This window comes from Xenopus tropicalis, chromosome 3 (genome assembly GCF_000004195.4).
Source record: "Xenopus tropicalis strain Nigerian chromosome 3, UCB_Xtro_10.0, whole genome shotgun sequence".
NCBI lineage: Eukaryota > Metazoa > Chordata > Amphibia > Anura > Pipidae > Xenopus > Xenopus tropicalis.
Genome location: NC_030679.2, coordinates 106,593,005 through 106,603,165, shown reverse-complemented (window position 1 = coordinate 106,603,165; position 10,161 = coordinate 106,593,005).

Here is a 10,161-nt window from a genome sequence, read left to right as displayed (position 1 = left end):
TGAAATGCTTCATAATTGCTTTTTAAAGGCCAGTAAAACAAAGAAATAAAAATGTCCTACATATAAATATGCAAGATGTTTACTTAGCCTTTATATTCAAAAATGCTGCACCAATTCATTAACAGAAGGATCTTTTAATACATAAAATAACTTCCGTTTGCAGGGCTTATGGAATCAGCCCATTAGTATGTATTACTGATACATACACATTCACTAAACTGGGTGGGGTTTTTGATTAGACTACTGAAAAAATGGCTGATGTTTGAGCAGATTTAATACCAAATACATCACTATGAAACACAGCAAAGAAAACGAAAAAAGAAGAAATAGTGTGCTTCATCACCCACTAGTCAATTCAAACCTTAGCATACACATGGTGTTTACCACCTAAATGATCAAAATCACAGACAAAAGAACTGTTTTGTGCTTATGCTCACTCTTAAAATTTACCTTTTATTTCATATATTTAAAATGAAGTCAATGAATACGTTCAAAAACCACTAGTCCACCATGGATCCTAGTGGGAAGGAGTTCATTACCGAAAATTAGTATGTACACAAGGGAATAGTCATCAGGGTAATAGATAGCGTATAGTTATTAAAGCACAATTCGTTCCTACATAGGTACCCTGGTTCCCTTTAAGAAAGGTGGAAAGCAGAGAAAAGTGGGGGAAGGAGAGAGGTTAGATCAAGAGGGACAGACAGACAGAGCACACTACTATATTTTTAGGGGTACCACACTATACCCTCATTACCAAAATGGACGAAATCCGTGTAAATACTCTGTCACTGTATATAGTTTCTATATTGGGTTGTGCTGCATACTACATGGAGGATATGGCAATATATCCGGATTAGTTATTTACAAGGGTGCCTACTTTCAATAAATCAATATGTCACCTTTGACCGCCTGCACCGTTGCGCTTATTGCCTCTAATACACGTTATGTGCGGTCCCAGCTAACTTGCAGCGACCGTACTGCAGGGTCCATAGCCACACCTACCCACTTCCTGCTACAGTATGTGCAGTAACCGAGCGTTCCCTTTCATTACGGGACAACCGCTCTTGTACTTTGCACCCCCAAGCTGTTAAAAGAACAGTCCTCCCCCAGACCTAGAAGCGGCTTGTTACTGCCGCATGCCTCACGAGCGGGTCGACTCCGTTCGCGAAGCTGACTCTCTCCGTGTCCCCCACCACTCCACCAACCACCTTAGCCCAGCCCAACGTGTTTCGTCACGCCCCACGTGACTTCCTCAGGGGCTATCATTGGTTCAACAGTTCAAATACTGGCTATATATACCCTGACTTCAATTTATTTTAATTCATACGCCATCTAGTGGCCAAAATTCAAAAAGACAGTGTCTATCTCTGCCACTGTTTGTTATTATCTTTTCTGTATAAAGGGGGTAAACGTAAACCCCTCATTGAGGCCCAGAGGTGCTCTGGACTTGAGCCGATAGATCCATTCACACTCTTTTTTCAGCAACAGATTATTAATATCACCTTTTCTTGGTCCTAATTTAACCTTTTCAATACCAAAGAAGGAGATGTTAGTTATATCAGATGCATGGAAATCCCTCATATGTCTGGCAAGGGGGGTTTCTTTGTTATTTAAGATAGTCCCAATGTGTTCAAGGACCCGTTTACGCAGCTCACGAAATGTCTTCCCAACGTACAGCATGGGACAACTACACCTGGCCACATAGATCACCGCTGTAGTGCGGCAATTAATAAACTGTCTGATCTCAAACTTCTTTAGGGTGCCAGGTTGTTGAAAATATTTCATAGGTGCCATGTACTGGCACGCTTCACATCTATGACACTTATGAGATCCCACTGTGGGAGTAAGGAAATGTGATGGTGATTAGTTATGTTCACTATAATGACTATGTACTAGTACATCTCCCAAATTAGTAGATCTCCTGGCCACTAGAGTTGGTGAATCGGGCAAAATCTGTCCCAAATCTCGGTCCCCCTTTAGGACCCTCCAATGTCTATGCAGAATTTGTTTAATGTTAGGCCATTGGTTATTATATGTGCCCACACATCTGATAACTGACTTTTGTTTCTCACTGTTGCCCTCTTTCTCACCAAAGAGAAGAGTGTGGCGATCGGACTCAAGTGCCCTCTTGTATGCCCTTTTTAGCAAGCGTCTGGGATAACCCCGTTGGATAAACCTATTGCGTAAGTCAGCAGCTTTGGTCTTGAAATCCTCAATATCTGAGCAATTTCTACGCAATCTGAGATACTGTCCTACCGGTATTCCTTTCTTCAGAGGTATAGGATGGAAACTGGAGAAGTGTAACAGACTATTGGTCGATGTAGGTTTACGAAAAATAGTAGTGGAGATAGAACCTTGCGGAGTAACCTCTAAACTAAGATCCAAAAACGGTAACTGTTTATTACCGAAATCACTCGTGAAAAATAGACCAAGATCATTCTTATTAAAGGAGATGTAAATGTTAAAAAAACAAATCATATATTTAGCCTTAGACTACTATTCTCTACACTTTACACTACCTTAATTTTTAAAATAAGACTACCTTAATCCACCGTGTCCAGCACTTCCCCCTGGTGCTTTGCAGTCACATGTGCCATGTTTGAAAGTCTTCAGAGAGAGCAGAAGCCCCCACCCTCCTGGAAAAAAAAAGCCTGCTCATGCACAGGCTGGCTCCTGCTGCCTCCAGGCATGCGCAGAAGGGACTCTCCCCTCCCGACAAGTTGTCGGTGTAGTGAGAGACCTGAACAGGAAGTGGGGGCGGAGCTTCACGCTGAACAAGGAAGGAGTGGAATAGAGCAGAATGTAACTCAGCAACCAGGTAAAAAAGAACAGAGGGACAAAGGCAGGCAATCTGGGAAGCTGTTTAGAGTTATTTTATTAATAGAAAAAAAAAAGGTGAACTTATTCTTTAAGGTGAGAGAGCATCCTTTCAAATTCTAGTTTAGTGCCCTTCCAAACGATCAAAATATCGTCGATATACCTTTTCCATAACTTAATGTTATGGAGAAAGGGATTCTCTTCTGGGTTAAGGGCAAGTTTCTCTTCCCACCAACCCAAATACAGATTCGCATAACTGGGGGCACACGAACTCCCCATTGCGGTTCCCTTGGTCTGATGGTAAAACTTCCCATCGAAAAGAAAATAGTTATGAGTAAGTACAAACTGTAAAAGACCAATCAAAAATTGTGTTTTGTTTTTGCCGTACTTCTGCATCAAAAAGTGCTTGCTCCCTATTAACCCCAGAGTATGGGGGATACTTGTATATAACGCCTCCACGTCGATGCTTATAAGATGACAGGTAGGGTCTAATTCAATACCCTGTAATTTTTGAATAATATCTTTGGTATCCTTCAGATACGAGGGTAGATCCAACACCATTGGTGCCAAAAAAGTATCTATAAATTTACTCACATTCTCAGTGAGAGACCCATTCCCTGAGACAATTGGCCGGCCTTTTGGTTTGACAGTTTTTTTGTGAACTTTGGGAAGGCAATAAAACGTCGCAATTACAGGGTGTTGACAGAACATAAACAAAAAATCTTTATTAGAAATAAGCCCTGTGTGTTTACCTTCCTCTAAAAGATCCTTAAGAGTAGTTAGATATGCAACCGTCGGATCAGTCCTCAACACTTCATAGCTATTTGTATCCGTAAGTAAATCAAGAGCCATAGCTTTATAGTCTAGTTTCTCCATTACAACCACATTTCCCCCCTTGTCGGCAGGTTTTATCTCTATATGATCGCAGCTTTTTAGTTCCTCCAAGGCTGCCGTCAATTCAGGGGATAGGTTGCCCATCCCACTTTTAATTCGTAGTTTCTCAATATCAGAGGTGACCAGATTCACAAACGCATCTATGTGTGAATAAGAGGCAATGTTGGGTGTGAACTCACTTTGTCTCTTGTACGGGCTTAATACCCCTACTGAGTCTGTATCATTATCACTCTGTAGTGCTTCCAAAATCCTAAGTGTTGGTAGGTCACTGCTAGTGAGCCCTAGTTTCCGCATTTCCCTATCCTCTTTATTTTTAAAATATTTATACAGGGCCATCACTATGAAACCAGACGCTCTGCTTCGAAGAAAATTGTTTTAGACATAAATGTCTTATGTAATAAATAATTCATTTTTTTTAAACAGATTCTTTAAAGGGGTGGTTCATATTTACTAAGTATGTTTTAGAATGGCCATCAACTTTTCCTTTGGTCTTCATGATTTTTTTGTTAAAGTTTTTGAATTATTAGCTTTTAACTTGTGACTCTTTCCACCTTTTAAATGAGAGTCACTGACCCCAGCAGCCAATATACCACTGCTCAGTGAGGCTACAATTGAACTGTTATTGTTACTTATCTTTCTATTCAGGTTCATTCCTGTTCATATTTCAATCATTCATTGATCCTAGCAACGAGATAGCTGCTGAAATTCCAAACTGGAGAGGAACTAAACAAAAATTAAAATAAATAAAAAGCACAAATAATAAATGACAAAGACCAACTGCAAATGATCTCAGAACATTACTCTCTACATCATAATAAAAGTTAACACCCCATTTAAATATGGGTGGCAGAAATTAATTTTACTATGTGGAAATGTTCTTTCCAGCTTTCAAATGGGGGTCTGACCCCAGCAGCCCAAGTCCTATCTATTATAGCCGAGAACTTACATTTTTTCCTTGTATGAAGAAGTCTAGCTGAGTATATAGTGAGCAAAACTCCCATTCTGGGAAATGAAGATAAAACTGTCAGACCTGTGTGCATCAGATATGGCTGCTGTGTACCTTTGTACCCCCCTCCCTACAAATGAGTGCAGCAGCCCTGACAGGGACTAAAAAGCCTACTGCTTTTGGGAAAGGATTTAGCTAGTGGCTCCTGACAGAATTTAGGAAAGAAATAGGAAATGTGCCGGTTGAAGATCATTATTTCTAATAAATGGCTGTTGTCTGGTTCACTGGTAATGGTGTTTAACAGGAATGATTGCACAGACTGCATTGATTTTAAGTTAAACTGTGAATGACAGTTTGGCTGCTGTTACACATTGCTCTAATAACAATGGGGATATTTAAGGACAATAAATGACCTTAATAACTTTTTCTAGTCAGGAAATTTCTGCTAATGGTCTGTGTTTTCTGTGGCACCTCATCAAGATAATATTATACTTGGTTTCCTGGTTTGAGCAGTCCATTTGATCCTACTGTAGAAAAACGGTCATTTAATCCATAAATAAACCAAGAAAAATAAAATATCATGTTTTCTCAAGTAACAACGCAGGACAAACCAATGGGCTTTACAATAACATTCCACTACGCCAAAGGCTTTTGATTAAACAATATGCAGACAACTTTTAAAAGCCCCAAAATGGGTGACGAGCTTAATTTCAAAATCTTAATTAAGCTTAATTAATGTGACTCCATATTCTCTAATCCAGGGGTGTCAAACTCAATCACATAAGGGGGCCAACATAGGCTAAGTCGCGGGCCAATTTTTTTATTAATATACTTAGTAAGATACTAAGGGGTATATTTATCACAATGTGTAAAAAGTGGTGTAAGACATTACCGGTGATGTTGCTTTGCTACTGTTGAAATCTGATTACTGATTGGATGCTTTGGGCAACATTACTGGTAATGCTTCACTCCACTTGTTACACAGCATGATAAATATACCCCTTAGTCTTAGTTACTATGTGAGGAAAATGGAAATTGATCAGGCTGGATGGTCAGACACACTCACCAAGGGCCACATAAAACAGCCAGGTGGGCCGGATTTGGCCCCCGGGCCTTGTGTTTGACATATATGCTCTAATCTATCAGAATGATTTGTTGTTATTTTCCCATTCAAAAATGTAATTGGAAATGTATTTATACTGAGAGAATGTTATGGTTAAATAATGAACTTAGGGCCTCACAAATGTTATTTCCCCTGCACAGTGCATCCTAACCAGGGCATTATCTACGTTGAGTAGAGTCCTGCAGTGGGTCGGGTTCCCAAGGGTTACCCACAAAAAAAGCAGGCACCGTGGGGGTTGTGGGTAGGATTTTCAGGTACAGGTATAGATGCAGGTTGGCGGGTGGGTCACACTGGTTATATTACCTATATAATCTACATTTTACTCCTTTTAAATTTTTGTTTTCTACCCCCACTCACTTCTGATGATTTCACTTTCAGTTTGCAGTGGCAGATCAGGTAGCAGGTCTAAGCGAGTAAAAATATGGGTTTTGGGTCCAGGTCGCAGGTCGCAGGTTGTAGGCTGCGGGTTCAGGTCTTAAAAATAGCCACTCACAGAGTTACTATAAGAAAGTATATAGTGAGCAAAACTCCCATTCTGGGAAATGAAGATAAAACTGTCAGACCTGTGTGCATCAGATATGGCTGCTGTGTACCTTTGTACCCCCTCCCTACAAATGAGTGCAGCAGCCCTGACAGGGACTAAAAAGCCTACTGCTTTTAGGAAAGGATTTAGCTAGTGGCTCCTGACAGAATTTAGGAAAGAAATAGAGTCCTGCAGTGGGTCGGGTTCCCAAGGGTTACCCACAAAAAAAGCAGGCACCGTGGGGGTTGTGGGTAGGATTTTCAGGTACAGGTATAGATGCAGGTTGGCGGGTGGGTCACACTGGTTATATTACCTATATAATCTACATTTTACTCCTTTTAAATTTTTGTTTTCTACCCCCACTCACTTCTGATGATTTCACTTTCAGTTTGCAGTGGCAGATCAGGTAGCAGGTCTAAGCGAGTAAAAATATGGGTTTTGGGTCCAGGTCGCAGGTTGTAGGCTGCGGGTTCAGGTCTTAAAAATAGCCACTCACAGAGTTACTATAAGAGAATGAATTCTGCCCTTGGATAATCCAGATCCTCCTCAGAGGTAAAGGGAAAAGGTTATGACTATGTGTGTACTCAGTTAGGAAGCATGGGGAGAAGGGACTATGAACCTCATGTGCACAGTGACCCAGATTGCACCTCAAAACAGAGACCTGTGAATCAGGAAGACCATAATATGTTAACACCTGGACATCCTGAAAACCTGGATATCTAGAAGATATGTAATACATTTTTCACTTAGTCATTAAAGGAACAGTCCTTAAACCTGCTACAGTATATCGAGACCCCTAGTAGCCCATGGCTATAATCACAAGGCCAAAGCTATTCTGGGTACTGGTGTTAAAAGAACCTTTTGGGTTATTGTTAAATACCAAACTGTCCAAACCTTCCCCATTTCCCAGTAAATATTGAGTCTTCTCCTTGTAACCCTTTATTGTCCCTTTGTTGCCATCCAAACTTGAGTCCTTGCTCATTTGTGGGATACACTTAAAGTATTCAGTAGAACTAAACGTTTTCCTATTTCCACTAAGAAATATATTTCCTTTGCGTGTTCCTTTTTTAGCTACAGATTTGGGCCATTGCATTGCGAGGGCAGAAAGGAAGCTGACGGTGAGATCATTCCTTAGCAATATACAGTTTGTTATCGTTGGCAAACTTCTGCCTGAAAAATGTAAACATCGCTCAACTTGCATGTTTCTGACACTTGGTACAGTTCTGCCAAATCTGCTTTTAGACTAACCAAGTGAAGAATATGCTGCTCGCCAGTCTAGACAGCTGAGGAGGTTAATGGAGATTGTTCTGTACTGTAGACTTTTGGCTAAGAACCATTGTTTATTATGAAGCTGTGTTGTCCACTTTTTGGAGCTATAATAATACCACAGCTAAAAGGCTGAATTAGACTGCCCCCCTTCCAGGTATAAAGTCATTGTAAGTCATTTATTTTGGGATCCGAGCCAAGGAACACATGCCTTGTCATGTGACATCTAGAGAGCAGCCCTCAAGTGACCCACTAAAAGCCCTAACTCTGACTTCTCAGCAGCTGCGATGCCAGCACAGACGGGCATTCATTCCAGTACTCTGTGCAAAGTCTCTTTATGTTCTGTGCTAATCTCAGCATGAGTTTCATGACCCAGCAGTCACTGAATGGAGGCCAAATGTGTTTGTAGTGATTAGCAGATAAATTAGCAATGTAGACAGCCTATTACAGGGAATGCTCTATGAATGGTAATTGGGTTAGTGTAGAAATTCATCTGTTTAAAACTGATTGAAACAATAGCGTGGTGTAAATGGCTTCTCACATCAAGTCTTTCTAGTGGCAATAAAAGTAACACAAGGAACCATTAATCAAATGTCAGAGAATGAGTATACTGCCGGCTCTGCTCCTCTGTTGCAGCAAACACTATCCCCGATGCCAGGTTCCAGTAGAAGCAAACCTAAACAGCTAATTACAGTTTAAAACATGCCACTATTAATCATGCCCCCCACCTCACTCACACAAATGAATTTCATTTTCCCCCTCAATAAGTGAATGAGGGTTTTATTCCTTTAATAAATATTTTTCCACTATCCACATACCAGGTACCAAACATTTGCGAGGTGGCCTGCAGATGGCTGATGATATCCATATGATGTTCTGCTGCTAGTTACTGAGGAATGCAATCCAAGTTAAAGAAATAAGATTGTGCTGCGTTATTATACCAAATGTTACAATATTCTCTTCCATGGCCTGCCAACAGCAACATTAATGCAAGCATCTCACTGTCCTTTGTCCATGAATTTGTTCTCAGATAATCGCTGCCAAACCGACTATTTCTTAGGATCCTCGCATGTTCTGACTTATACACAAGGGATGATCATGCACTCAGCCCAACATGGGGCTCACACTATAACAGGGGTAGGGAACCTTGGCTCTCCAGCTGTTATGGAACTACCAGTCCCACAATGCATTGCAGGAGTCTGACAGCCACAGCCATGGTTAATTAAGGAAAATGCTTGCTGGGATTTGTAGTTTTATCACAGCTGGAGAGCCAAGGTTCCCTACCCCTGCACTATAAGGTACAACATGTGTAATGGGCTGAAGGCAGAGCAATTATTTCCTATGCTATTCTATAAGGTCCCTCTGTTTTTTTTTTAGTAATATCAGTTTAGTAATAAACCCAAAAGTCTAAAAAATATTGTTGTTTCTAAAATATTTTAAACTCCTTTGGGGCAACAGTATTTCAGTTCAGTTCAGTTGATTCTGAAAAACCATTACACGGGAGGCCAATTTATCAAAATCATATTTTCAACTTTTTGATGTTTTTCTAATTGAAAAAAACCCCCAAAACTTGTAGAGTATTGTAAAAACATTAGAAAATGCACAAACACAGTGAATTCACATTTTACCCATCATTTTCTGCCAAACTTTGTATTAATCTGAAAAGTCAAATAAAAAAATACTGTAGCTTGAATTTTGCTAATAAGACTCCCATTGACCTCTACATTAACTCACCAGTTTTCAATATGTGGACATTTAAACTTTAAGCTTTTTGAGCTTAAAGGTGTTGTTTATCTTTAAATGTAACTTTTATTATGATGTAGAGGGTGATACTTTTTTTCAGCAACACCCCCCCCAGTTTATTTGTACACAATCTAAGTAATCATCTATCCTATTCAAACAGATTCCTTGTTTTTACAATGTGCTATTAATGGGCCCTTACCACAGGGCTCCAATACAATTGTGAGGTCACTGTAGCTGCAGCTGAAACCATTACATTTAAACACACAAGCAAGATCAATATTGGCCTCCATACTGTATATAGCTCATTAGGCACAAGCTGATGGGCCCTAAGGTGCCACCCCCAGTTATAGTTTCAGGCATCTGTAATGGATTCCTGGGCAAATGTAGATGATTGAGAATGCCAGTTCAATCGATATAGTTAATACAGACAGTGGTAAGAGTAGGAAAAGCTTAATATAAAGACCATCTTTCTCTTTATATACCTTTTCCCAGTCTCACTACTGTCTATATAAAGTACAATATACAAGCTTCTATATCCCTCCATCTAATGTGGCGCCCAGGGCAGCCCTACCATGAGTCTAAGTGATTACCGATACCTTAGGTGCATATTGCCAGTTGCTATATAAAAATAATAATTAGTGAAGGGAAGTTAGGAGGTTAACAGTTAAACTCTTGCATTCCCTTCATTACACTTTATTTGATTTTAAACCAGAACTGTAACTGAAATAACCTTTATTCTTTTATTTCATTTTAAGAATCATGAAAGTTCACTGGGGCACCTTGGCATCTATCCATTAGGTGGCACGCTGGCTGGTATTATCCCTGCCACTGCCACAATCAGTTTAGAAA